Source organism: Alligator sinensis, unplaced genomic scaffold (genome assembly GCF_000455745.1).
Source record: "Alligator sinensis unplaced genomic scaffold, ASM45574v1 scaffold832_2, whole genome shotgun sequence".
Taxonomy (NCBI): domain Eukaryota; kingdom Metazoa; phylum Chordata; order Crocodylia; family Alligatoridae; genus Alligator; species Alligator sinensis.
In genome coordinates, this window is record NW_005842745.1 from 477,237 (window position 1) to 491,099 (window position 13,863).

At 40.3% G+C, this 13,863-nt stretch overlaps 1 protein-coding gene across 4 annotated transcripts in view; it reads left to right on the plus strand.

Moving 5' to 3' along the window:
- RPS6KA2 (ribosomal protein S6 kinase A2) overlaps positions 1 to 13,863 on the plus strand; it is a 460,482-nt gene that overhangs the window by 242,008 nt on the left and 204,611 nt on the right. Inside the window, exon 1 of one of the 4 annotated variants that reach the window (XM_025216521.1) lies at positions 7,079 to 7,113. The exons of the other annotated variants lie outside the window; for them this stretch is intronic. The gene's annotated coding sequence lies outside the window, so the exon portion shown is untranslated. Of the gene's footprint in view, positions 1 to 7,078; positions 7,114 to 13,863 lie in introns of those variants that run through there. 4 annotated transcript variants of the gene reach the window in all.

Consider the following 13,863-nt stretch of genomic DNA (forward strand, 5'->3'; position numbering starts at 1 on the left):
GCTGTGCAATGATGTCGGCCAGTGCCTTCAGCACCCTCGGATGGAGCTCATCCGGGCCTGCCGACTTAAAGGCATCCAGTTCTTCCAAGTGACTCTGCACCATCTCAGGGTCTACGCATGGTAGTCCAGCACCTTGCTGCTGCCTCTCTACAACCCCAGTGAGAGACTTGTCATGCCCCTCACTTACGAACACTGAGGCAAAGAACTCGTTGAGGAGTTCAGCCTTGTCCCCCCTGTCCGTCACCAATTGTTTCTGCCCATTCAGTAGCGGTCCTATTCCTCCCTGGGCCTTCCTTTTACTCCCTATATATCTAAAAAACAATTTCTTGTTGTCCTTTACTTGGGATGCCATCCTCAGCTCCATGGTAGCTTTTGCCCATCTAACTGCCTCCCTACAAGCACGAGCAGAGGAGGTATACTCCTCTTTAGTAATCTCTCCCTGTTTCTACTTTTTATGTGCTCCCCTTTTGGCCCTTAGGCTACCCTGGATTTCTCTGGTCAGCCAAGGAAGCCTCCTGTCCCCTTTCCCTCTTTTTCCTCGCATCGGAATAAATAACATGTGCAGACATTTATTCCCAAAACTGGGTTAACCCAACTTCATCCAGGTTAGTTCACCTGAAGAGTTACTGCACTAACTTAGATTGGGCTTTTCATTTGTTGGGCAATTTAAGTCACCTGCAAGATTGGGTAGTTAGATCAACCTAAGCCCAATTAGGTCACTCTAAATACAATACTTGTACATAACCTTACGCATTAGCCATAATGTTGGTGACTACTGTAAAGTATAAGAAAACATTTTAAAAGTTCAGTAGGATATAGTACTTAAGATTAAGATTTTTTAGTAAGTCTAAATGTTGCCAAATATAGTGACAGTGTCTGGATTGGAAGAACAGCTTGGTTTGTTTTACAGTGAATAAAAAGGTCAAATGATTGCGCTTAGCTTTCATTGTGATCTGTCAGGTATTGGAAAAGTAGGACTCAGAACAGAAAAGTAATACTGCTTAGGGTATATCAGCTCTGTACTGGCCTGATTCAAAGTCACCTGGAATCTGTCCATGAACTTCAACTGACTTCAGGTTGGGGCTTCATTCCCTTCACTGAAATGGATTTTGTTACTGTGGTGCTCTTGAATGGGTCAGGCCAGGGCAGAAGCTGCCTGTTTTGCAAATGTTGCATGTCTGAGCGCACAGCCTCTTAGGAAAAACCAACATTTGTCACCTTTACAAATCAGTTATCTCCTATCAGCTTGAGGCTGGGGCTAATCTTATGGGTGGCAAGCAAATCAGTGCTTTCAACATGCAGCAGCCTCAACTGGCTCACATTACTGTAGAAATGCAAATCCTGACTTTAAACTGAATACTTTTGGGCCCATTTTAAGGTATTATATAACCTTTCATTCTTTTTCCAATGCTCAGCTAATGAAACTTCAGGCATGGAGCACATGCTTTTGGCTGTGTGTATTATAGGAGTTTTTTAGCATTGGCTTACAAAAAAAAAAGTGACTTAAGTCATTGCACATTGAGTTCTCTACATTGTCACCATGTGGCATCCATTGTATGTTTACCCTTTACAGCTCACTTGATGTTTGTTTAAAGGACCTCAGCCTGTGCTATTTGATACTAGGACTTAACTACTTCCCAGGAGGAACCCAGATGCTTTTTATAATAGCTCAAAAATGGATACTTCACCTCATCCGCAGCAGAAAATTGCTTTTTCAATGGAAATTGAATACCTGTACAAGGACAACAGTCTTCTGCACCTAGCCAGGTACTTTTAGTTTGGGCAGGAAAGAAGAAAAACATTTTTTCTGTAATATATTTAAACTAAAAAATCATTTCAGTAGGAAGACTCCCATGTAACTAAAAAAACTACTCATGTTTTATGAAGTTATGACACTTGGGGCTATGGACACAAGTTCACAAATGGGTTTAAGTAACCAGAAACTGGTTTAAACCTGTAACAGAACAGAAGCTCAGTGCACATAAACCAGTTTCAAAATGGCTGAAACTAGTTTCAGATAAATTTGGGTGAATCAGACATAATTGATTTGGGTCAAACTGGTTTATGAAACTTCTGTCCCAGACCCTTCCTGCTTCACATTAAATTACAGTCCCCCAGCATGCTTTCTAGCCCTGGGCTGGGCCGGACTGTCTGCTCTAGCAGAAAAGGGTTGGAGGTCAGGGAGGCAGGGACTGTCCCCACCCCCAACAGGCAAACCCTGGCTGAAGGTCTGTCTGGGCCTGGGGAGGTGAGGGTTAAACTTCCCTTCCTCCAAGTCCTGCCCTGCCTTGCTAAAAACTTACTGCTGGCTGTGACTGTGGACTACAAATCCCAGAGGCACTTCGAAGCAGGAAAAAGTGATGAGCAACCCTGCAGAATCCTGGTGCTATGATTCTGGACTGCAAATCCCAGAGGCCTCAGGGGCAGCAGGAAGAAGCAGCAAACACACAGCCTATTCTGGCTGTGCACCAGAAAGCTATGTTCTAGCACCCCCAAGTTTCTTGCCTGAGCCACTGCAGGCATGTGGCTACATTTCCTAAATCAAAAGTAAATGTCTGTTCACTTCTTTCTCAGTTTAATCTCTGCAGTTTAGATTAACCTGCAAACACAAAATCGATTCAGCCTCAGGCTTTTTGATTGTCTGTACTTAGCCCAGGAGATGCACTTTATATTGAATAGAAGGATCTTATTTATCTGGCAATATTGCCATATAACTTTCCTCTAAAGGAATAGTCCCCTGGATCTTAAAGATGGCATCAGGCAGGGGTTATAGATCTCCCATGGTTTTTATTGGGAATGTAAAGTGCTTGTCTCCCGATAGTTCCCCCCCAGCCTGATGCCAAATGGAACATACAGCTGCACAGAGAACTCTTTTAGCCAGATGAAGTGGCTCTGAGATCCTTACGTGTTTCTCTCTGCATGACCTGATCTCTGGTAAGGAGGGTTGGGGTGGGTCATAGAAATAGATTCTTATTAGGCTAAAGCTTCCCTGTTAATATTCCTTATAACAGTGAATAAGTAAAAAAAAATAAATGACATAAGTTTATTATTTCTAATGCTCAAAAATGCAGACCTAGTAAATAGAGTAGATGCTTTAAAAAGAGAGTATAAACATTCATTACAAAAAGAAAAACTTATATCCCCGAGTTCCTGAATTACTTTTGACAAGTTCTGTTATATATAAGTCAAAGACCTGGCTCTGTCACTAACCTTCATTGTTCATCCTTGAGCAAGTAACTTAAAACTTATTCATAAGTAGCTTTGATTTTGAGAGCCTCAATTATAGGTGCCCAACTTAAGTGGCTTTTTGGAATTGCCTCTGAGGAAGTGTCCCAAAAAAGCTAATGAGAGCAGGTGTTGATAATAGGGCTTAACAGTTCTCAATTATGCATGTGGGTAAAAGGGAAATAAAACCTTAATGTTTCAAGATCTTTAGTATTGCATATGGCATGCCATATAAGATAATATCAAACCTGGTAGATTTTTCAGGTCTCTCTCCATTTTCCATTCTTGGGTCTACTCCTCCTTCTACTGTCTCCCTAGCTTTTGTCACTTTGCCTGAATTTGCCTGAATCCATTTCCCTGAATTTTCAGTTACTGGTCATTGACACTTTTCACACCAGGAAAAAAATCTTCACTAAGCAGCAGCCTTCTGAAAAATGTTGAGAAACTTTTCTAGCTTTTTGCAAAACTTCACCTCCTGCATATTATTTTTTTGCCAAAAAAGTAGCCTGTTGCTGTAAGAAGTTGTTCCTGTCTTTCTTGCAATGATTTTTTTTTTAAATAAAAGTTCTAGTTTTTGAAAGAGATACCTTAAATAAATAAGATTTTAAAAACAGGGAAACCATTTCATAGACTTAAAGGCCATTTTGAAAACCTAAAAAACAATATTTTCAAGATATCCGTGATTTCAAAAAATATCACTCAACTCTAATGTTCACATGCAGGTATTTTAAAGACTCTCAAAACCACAGAATTCTCTAAACCAAATTCCCAGTAAGTTATTCCTCTGTGGAAAATTGGACTTCTCTGCAATAAATGGATTTTTTTAACGTAAAAAGAGCAAAGCCAAAGAAAAATAAAACACAACTTGATATCACAGATGAGCTAACCATGTTCAAGAAACTTTCGGCCACTTAAGCATGTGTGTAAGTTTGTATACCTACAGGTTATCCCAAAAATGAAGTTCATGAGTAAATGTCACAAGATTAGGGCTTCAGGTAGTATTGAATAAATACTTTCCCCATTCCTTAAGGTAAGTAGAATCTTATTTTATTACAGATACTCTTCACTATAAGTATAGCAGAATCTGTCCTTAGTAATTACTGTGGGCAATTTTTGTTTTTTCTCTGAAATATTAGCAGTGGCATTTCAGGAAATGATCTAATTTATTTCAATATAGGACCATTCTCTCCCTTTGTGAGGTAGAAGTAACTTCTCTAGTTCTAATCCTCTCTACCTTTAGAAATGACTGTGGAGCATTTGTGAAGATTATTGTTTCAAAAGTATCTGCAGGTAATGACTGTTTTTGACTTCATCCCTTATCTTTTAGTAAATAGAGTAGACATTGCCTATCCCATGTAATGGTTAAGGCCAATGATGCAAGTTTTTGTAAAATCAATGCAACATTTAGTTCAGACAGGAAATAGCCTTTTTAATTTAAAAAAAAAGTAAAAGGAGGATGCATGAGCATGAGGGGTGCAGATACAATAAAGGCAATGAAGCTAAATAAATTTGGAAATGACATATGCAGCAGGAGATTTAGAGTAAATTCCTTGTGTATGAATAATTAGCTTTCTTGGTCCACCTGTTGTTACTGGAGCTGAGGACATGCAGTTGTGGGATTTTTAGTCTCGCCCACACATGAATGATATTTCAAAGTTAATGAGCACCTGCAGCTATGCTCAATTTCAGCTGGAGTTATAGGTGCTAAGCATTCCTGAACATCAACTCTAAGTTGTTTCTTCTCTAGTAACCCATCTGTAAAATGGAAAGAACACTTAGTCATTAAGGGTCTATCACACCCATGTAATGTCAGTCTTAGAGGAATTCCAGGTTACCATATTTACTTGTATACCACACACCTCTTTCCCCTGAAAATTAGCCCTCTAAAATTGGGGTACATGGCTTAAATGAGATAATGGATTTCCACGTGGGAGCAGACAAAAGCTGCTGCCAGTTTGGCAGTGGCTTTGAGACGGTTAAAACTGTAGCCATGGAGTGGCAGCAAGAGGATGATGAGTGACTCTAAGTAGACTCTGCTCCTCCTGCACTTAGCTGGGAGAATTCAACAGCCTGTGCTGTGGTAGGGAAGACTCTGAAAAAATCTCTTTTTTCCTTTTCCTTCTGGTTTCCCAAAATAAGGTTTATATCTTATTCAGGGGCATATGATATGTAAGTTAATGTGGTAATCTGATGGAAACCACAATAAGCATGCATCCTCCTTGAGTCCCAGAGAAGAGACTAAGTGACATCACCAACAGGGCAGGGAGTCTCCCAGCTTCTAGGTCAGCATTCTTACCACTAGGCCCCGTTATTTGTTAAGTGTTAAGTTATTTATGCATGCTGTGGTTGGAATTTGGTTTGGGGGACAAGATGGCATGGTAGATCAGAACCTTTTTCACCTTGTTATCTTGTACTTCAGGATCTAAACTGCTCCCCTCCCTGCAAATAGCCAGGGGCTGCCTATACTGCATGGGCTTCTTACATGGGTAGATGGATCTGTGTTAGCTGCCCTGTGGCTTGGGTACCATAACCAATGAATATGCCACAGGTTGCCATGGTACACATGCCACAGGTTAGCCAGCCCTGTTTTAAGACATCAAGATGGGTGCATTTGATGTGGGGATATGGAGGGAGCAGTCTTCATGCTACAGAAAGCCCAAGTGCATTGAACTACATACTTAAAATATTAATGCAGTTCTGAGGCAGTAATGCTATTCTAAGTATACCTGTGCCTTGGCTGAGGCTAGTCCATTTCAGTAAAATAGAAATCTGTTTGTCCTTTGTGCATTCCACATAGATGAATAAAATATGCACACATTCTGGAGATCTAAAAATGTGATGTGCACAAAGCCCAGATTAATTTAGCCTTAGGATTCAAAGCTGTGTAGTCTTGCAATTAGGCTCAAGAACCAGAAAACCTGGGCTTTTATCCCTGGCTTTGCCAGACTCATTGTGTGACTGTGGACAATCAGCTTAACCTTGCTGCCTCTCGGGTGCCTACTCTGCATAAATTAATACCTACCTCACAGGGCTTTGTGAGGCTAAATTCATGTTTTTAAACCGCTTTGACACAAATGCTGGATGATGCTATAGAGGCAAACAGCTTTTTAATTAATAAAGAAAAATGGACCTAGATTAACCTTTTCAGTTTATATTACTGACACAAGTGCAGAAGTTATAGCCAGTACATGTATTCTAACATTTTAAAGAATAACCACATAGTTCAATAGCAGTAGTTACAGTTAATTAAGAAAAGTAAACTTGTGTGAGTTTAATATAATTTTTTAGAAATGTGACTAAACTCTGGTTCCTGTTGATGTAGATTAGGTCAGTGCAGAAGGGACTTTGGTAATACAGTACAAGAGCAACTCTCCAATGGAAAATTCTAGCAGTGTATTCCCCAGAGAAAATAATGTAAATAGCAGTCCTTTCCATGACAGCCAAAAGGACAAAAGGAAGCCATCAATTTTTCATCACTTCATATTTGCAGTTGCAAATTGTGAAATGCACCTCACTTCAAAACAAGAAGCTTGAAGGCTTAGGGTCTAGTGTTCAGTAGAGTAAAGCCTGTGTTTGGACTTTTGAAGGGGGCTGAATGCTACAATGCAGCAGAAAGCAAAAAATAAAAGAACAAGCTTCTCAGTCATCTGATCATGTGTTCACCTTGTATGTCCAAATAGTTTTGCTTGTCTAATGAGCCACTTTAACTAGATTACTGGAGATTCTGATTAATAAAACCTGATGAACTGTACAGCTACTAATTAAACATTTAGTTCAATTAGCTGTGAATTACTGGACATGATAAAGCTGGGAGTAGCAGGAAGGCTTTGTTCAGACTTGAGCAGCTGTCCTCATGCTGTGTGAGCAGTTTTCAGTCTTGCTGCGAAGGTAGAAACATCTAAATGTTTCCTGTATATTCTCTCTTTCTGTGGTTGGTTATAGCCTCAGGCATGTGTCCTTTCAGTGGAAATTTCATTCAGATCTAGGACATTTCTAGGGGTGTTTGTTTATTCAGTTTATTTACAGCCCCTCTGAGTAATATTCTATACCAGGCATGACCATTTAGCAGTGAAAATTGTTAGAGTATAAATGAGTAGTCTGCTTGAATCCCTTTGTGTTCAGGACACTGACGCAGAGGGATTCGGGGTTTGTTTCTGCAAATATTCCCAACAAGAATAAATGATTATGACTTATTTTGTAGTGGTAGAAAGAATGGGTGACATTTCTTTGCAAAGTCTTTCAGATCCTAGACTGAAGCAGGGTGTTGAGATTCTGTGTTCATTTTCAGTGCTTCCTTTTGTAGGTCTCAAATAATGCCATATATCTGGTTCAACAGCACTGTACAAAACTTGATGCAGTTTTTCAGCAAGAGACCATAGGCCTGACCCTTCAAACCTTTAGCCTGAGTAGGGGTTACATGAAAAAGCATAGTGACTGCTCTATTTTGGTAAGGCTTGCAGAAGCAGGTCCTAGCTGCCTCTGCTGTGTGATCATATAGTATCCTGGATAATCCTGAGTGGATTCCTCATTCCAAGTCTTCCACATGAACCAGTACTTTATTATGTATATTGAGCCTGATTCACAGTCAGGAGCAGCCTGTGGGTTTGTCTGTCCCAGGCCCACAGTGGTCCTCCTGGAAAATGGTGCTGAGCCTGCCCCATCTACCCAAGTCTGTTGACCTGTCTGTGAGCTGGAAATTAGCCTACTCCTCATGTGTCCCCAGAGCTAGCAGCATAACTCAGGGGGCAGGGGGTAGAGAGGGGCAAGAAGAACACCCTTTTCCACAGCCAAGTAGGAGAGGTGTTGGAAACTCCCACACCCGCAGCATCTACACCCTGGTAGCAGACCCATGCCCTGGATTCCCAAACAGTCCCTGACTGCTGCTGTTTCCACTGCTTTAAGACCAACAGCTCGGGTGAACAGAGTATGCGGTGGTGGCGGCAGCAGCTGCTCAGCTGGAGATTGCATAGGAGTTTCTGGTGTAGGTAAGACTTCTGCACACATTTCCTGCCCCTTGCTGTTGGAATCGCACACCTTTCCTGCTCTGCCACAGGGTTTCCCCTGGGTGCCAACTCTACTTGTTATGCTACTGCCTACTCTCAGGCCAGCCAGAGACCGGGGACTCAAGAGTGGGGGCTGGGGATGAGCCAGAGCAACCTCTGGCTCTGGAGCACGTCGGTGCACTTGGGTTGGTGGGACATGCCCAATCCTGCCCTCTCTCTGAGTCTTGCTCGTATAGACTCGGTATAGACCAGCCCTGTTAGTCTTTCCATAGGCTCTGAATCAGGCCCTTAGTTTACTCCTTGAAAATGTAGCAGAAGCATGCTGAGAAACTATTCGTGTTTACTAAAGACACAACAGCACCAGTTGATTTAAAGGGGAATAATTTGTTGCCCCACTTATCTCATTTTGTTGATGAGCTGCAACAGACGGTGATGCCCAATTCACTTTTTAAATTAGTAGATTTGGCACATATTTGACAGTTCCTTCTCTTGTACCATCAGCAACAAATTCTAGCAAACTGGCAGGCTGCCATGATGAGCAAGAGTTGTTTTCCCTCATTGAACATCTTGTGTTAGCCATCTGTAATGGCCTTTCATATCCCTTTTGCAGTGCCTGATACTTCAGCTCCTATTCACAAAAGCAGCTCTTTTTCCACATGCGACTCCACGTTGATAGCCATGGGACTACAAGCAAGAATAAAAACTACTTCTATGAATATGCTTTTTTTTAGTGACAGGAAGTTAACCATGTTGGTCTGAAATTGTGAAGAAGGCAGGGTACATATGCACCTTATAGAGTAACTAAATAAAATGCATATAGAACATAAATTTTCATGAACTTGAGCTCACTTCATCACATGCTGTGAAAGGACAAGCACAGAGCAGCATATAAAGTAGAGTGAGGGATTTGAATACAACAGGTGGGAAGGGAGGAAGGGGAAAGGGGTGATGGGGCAGTGCTGGGAGAGGCATACAAGTAAAGGACCCGTAGAAAGAAAGGGGTCACAAGAGCTAATCCAGGTGATGGGATAACAATCCATAGTCCCTGTTTAAACCATGCTGACCACAGTCTAGTTTGTGGATAATTTTTGTTTGCTTTGCCTTGGAAGCTCCATTGCTGACCTCCAGGTTTGCTGTTCACAGGCAGCATATTTTCAAAAAACAGTTGAATGGGAAATTGTGGAATAAAAATATCCCTCCCTTCCACCCCCTTCTGTATTCAAATCACGCTCCACTTTATACACTGCTCTGTGCTTGTCCTTTCACAGCATCTGATGAAACAAGCTCAAGTTTATGAAAGTTTATGCTCTGTATATATCTTGGTTAGTTAGTTAGTTTATAAGGTGCACATCTACTCTGCCATCTGTATGGTTTTCTAGACCTGGTTCTTATATTTACAAAATGGTTTCTGAACATCTGGAATAAAATCCTGTGATGTCCATTGCTCATGAATAACATTTTCCAGTCATACTCACCATCTTTGTGCAAATGCAAAGGAGATGGCATGGTCTCTATCACAAAAGCCATACGCTGTTAAAGCGGGAAATGTGACAAAAGGCATGGGAGGGGGAAGAGGTACAGTGTCTGAGTAAACTGGATAGGCAAGGCATAGCCACAATCTGGTGGTGATGGTGATGATTTGCATAGGAATTGTTTGTAGATGAGTGAGGTGCTGTCCCTAGGTGACCCATACCATTTGCTATAATCAGCTGATTGTTTTTTTTTTGTAGATGTTAAAGTAGGAGTAATCTGAGTTTGCACATTGCAGGCATAAATTAAGATAAAGATTGAGGCTTAGTTTGAACCACCAATTTTAGTAATTGCCCTGCTGGATTGCTTAGTCCCTACCGGAGATGATGGTCTATGCCACTTTGGGTTTAGAGGTGCTGACTCTGCTTAAGGTTTACTTCAGTATCCACACAGATTATAAATCCTTTTGTTTTGCTCAAGATTTCACATCCAGTATGCTAACTGTGGGACAGTGTTGTTTTTCATTTGCCCCTGGCCGGGAGACTGATCACTTCTTTCAGGTGTGGAACTTACTGCCATGGTCCACTCCTTTTCACCTTGAGATTGGTCTGCTTGGGTGGGTTATAAGGGTGTGCTATAGTTTGGGTCTATCTGAACACTTGCAGTTGTGTAATAGGTGGCAGCTTATTTATTTACTATTACTACTTCTTTTTTGCTACATATATTACCTGAGTTGTGACCTGTACTGGCTGCCTGTTAGTTTTCAAAGCAAAGTTTAATGTTCTGGTTTTAATTTGTAAAACCCTGAACTACTTGGGACCCATCTGCTCTTCCTGACACCTTTGCTAATGCCACATTGCCACCACTGGAATCAGCTGAGGCCATTAAGCTGAATCATTTCTTCCTGTTGTCACCTATATCTAAATCTATATAATTTATCTATGGATATATTTATATGTATTCTTTTTTTCTAGTGCTTCTTTAAAAAAAGGCTTTTGATTTTTCTCCACTTGTCAGAAACCATAATTTGTGCATCTCCATTAGTTTTTATAATATGTGGCATAAATCATCTGGATGCATTTATGACATATGTGGAAGGGTGGGTTTATTTTTATACATTTAAAGGTAATTAAAATGCCTTTCACTTTGATTTTTAAACTCTTTCTTTAAATCTCTGTGTCTTTAAAAACCTCATTGCAGCTTGTTGACACAAGTAGAAGTCAAAATTAGAACTTGACATTAATGTTTTAACACTCCCTCTACCTGCAAAAGAAGAAAATATTAGGTTATTTGCTACTCACTATAGAAGGATAAATAGTTTTTGCACCTAGAGACGCCCAGGTTTTCAGCTTACAGTCATTTTAGATGAGTCTGGCAACACTGCTTAATAATGTGTGGCTGTAACCAGTAAATAACTTCTCTGGCTTCAACAGAGTTTTATGTGGGCAAAGGTTTTGATGGCATCTTGTGCAAAAAATGTATATGTTGGAACCTGGAAAAGATCTTTAAAGTATCTGATTTATCTCAAATTTTAGGGAAAGGAGATGCCACCTTTTTCACATTTGATCAAAGACCAAAGTTCTAAAAACTTGTTTGCCCCAAAATGACCTATTTAAGAAAAATATGAGCAACTGAAACAAGAAGCCTGAGTCTCATGCTGAAGCACTGCACGTCCTTTCTACATGTACAGAAGCAAAGAAGGAGCTTTCATATAGATGTAAATAATAAGAGAGTGCAGCATTTAACAAATTATTAATCATTTCTCCACTATTTAAAACTAAGATGTTTCATTAAAGTTTTAATCTCATCCAGTTTAGTTGAAATATTACTGTTTTACCCACCACTGCTTCTTCTAGAAGCTTGCCATTGCTTAGTGTTTATGGTAACAGGAAGAACTATATTGGAAAAATAAAGGATCACAGGACTTCTACACTTGATTAGCCAGAAGGCTGAGACATTTGATTGAATGCTTGTCTGAAATCATGTTTTAGTGTGTGTTCAGCCTTGCTTGGTAGCTCTCCCCCATTGTCTTCACATGATCTTTTCTCTTAGCTATATTTTTAATTTTAGCTTCTAGTTGTTGACCCTGATTTAAATGCTTTTATTAACATATCATCCAATGTGCTTTATGCCACTAGTTACTATAATTTAATTCATATAGTAACAGGCAATAAAGAAACCAGTTATTTGATGAAGATTATATACTTGAGCTGAGACTCAGTGCAATGAGTTGCAAGCCATGGCAGGTACACTTACTTAGTGGACATTTAGCAAGAGTTGGCTGATGAGTTAAAAATATGTCTTCGAGTGTAAGGGACATGAACAGCCAGCACTTGGCTCTTTGGTCTTCAGAGGGGATTAATGAGTTCAAATTGGCTTCCATTCTTGTTGCATAAGAGCATTAAATGATTAAATTGCTACATCTGGTCCTCACAGAGAACTTTGGCCCCAGCTCTGTTGTGGTTTTCACTGACACCTGAACCAGCTGGGTCAGATAGTGGTTTTAACTGAAGCCTTCATCACAAAGGATATTATTGTATTTCAGGGAGGCTTAGATTGCAATCAGAAGCAGTTTTTTGACTCGCTGTGACTCCAGTACTGTGCTTCAGTGAAGTTAAAAAAAAACAAAAAAGGGTGGGAGGGTGGCAACATCCATGTAAATCATGCTGTTGCTTTTTACTGTTAGTTCATTTTTGTTCAACATAGCAACTGGCATGATAGAAAATGCAGAGTAGGAAAAATACCTTGAGTCTGTGCTCATTCTTTTCTCTCTGCTTGACAAATTAACCAATTTTGAAGTCCAGAATGCTTTGTGATGGATTGTTCAAAGGCTAGAGGCAATCCTGTACCATCTGCTGTACTGAAGCTTACGATAAATATTTGGGGCTGGAAGACCATCCAAAGAAAAACAGCACTGTATGCAGGTTTTTCCTTTAGAGACTCGGAAGATAAATGTACATTCTCTGTGTCCCATTCATGTCAAAGGTACACAGATCTGTGGTTGAAACCACCTAATAGACATTGCTCCTTTTCCTCTCTTTCATTTCCTGCCTGTTCCATTGCCCGCTGGTGCAGGATTCTGCTGATGTTGGGCAATGTGGGTGTGCTGGTGTTGGTGGGAGGTGAAATATTCGGTTCTCCCCACAAGATGCTACATTAGGGACTGCAGAGACACTTCAGCTATTGGGTTGTAGTAGCTATAGGGAAGCAGCTCCATGACTACCAAAAAGAAGCGTTCCTTCTGTATCAGTCCAGGCTGGCAGGTATAGGCAGCATGGGTAATGGTTCCTGGATATGTCCATTAATACATAAGAGCAGTTAACAATGATCAGAAGTCTGGAAAATGTGATCTGGGAAGGAAAGATTGAAACAACTCGGTTTGTTTCTTATAGGGAAGAGAAGAACATGATACTGGTCTTAAAATATGTTGTTTTTTAAAAAAGCCAAAGAAGCAGTCCATAAACTGTTCTCCATATCCCCTGGCAATAAAACAAGAAGTGGTGGGTTCAAATTGTTATGGGAGAAAAGTAGGTTGGACATTTGGAAAAAGAATTCACAACTGTAAGGACAGTTAAGTGCTAGAATAGATTACCAGAAAAGTTGTGGAATCCCCATCATGGGAGATTTTTTTTAAGAGCAAGCTAGACAAACTGTCAGGAATGGTGTAGGTAGGTTGGTCTAGCCTTAGGAGGGGTTTGGGTCCATTCCAGCTGTGGTTTGTTGTTTTTTTTCCTGCTTATATAAGATCTTTCTTTGCCATGGATTTTTACCCTGAAGATGGATGTTTGTGTTCTCAGAAGAGCTTGTGCATTTACACTATTCTTTCTAGTTTCAGTAAAACCATTTGGAGTACATATTAATGTTTTATGAAACCTTCCAGTAGTTACCATGCTGATTTGCCACAATGAGTTTTAAGTTACAGCTAAGAAAATTTCAGATGTTTGCAGGCACATTCAATATACATGGCAGGTACACGTTAATCTTGGTTTGACATTTTTCATGACTTGAAGGAGTGCAAGGAAATCTGTGTACTGGGAGCAGTGCAATGATATTCTTCTTCAGACAGAATGCTCAATAAATTAGGGTATATTACACTATAGCACTTTTATCTGATGGGGCTCTCTTCCATTAATGTCAGTGATGACCATATATCCTTGCCTTCAGC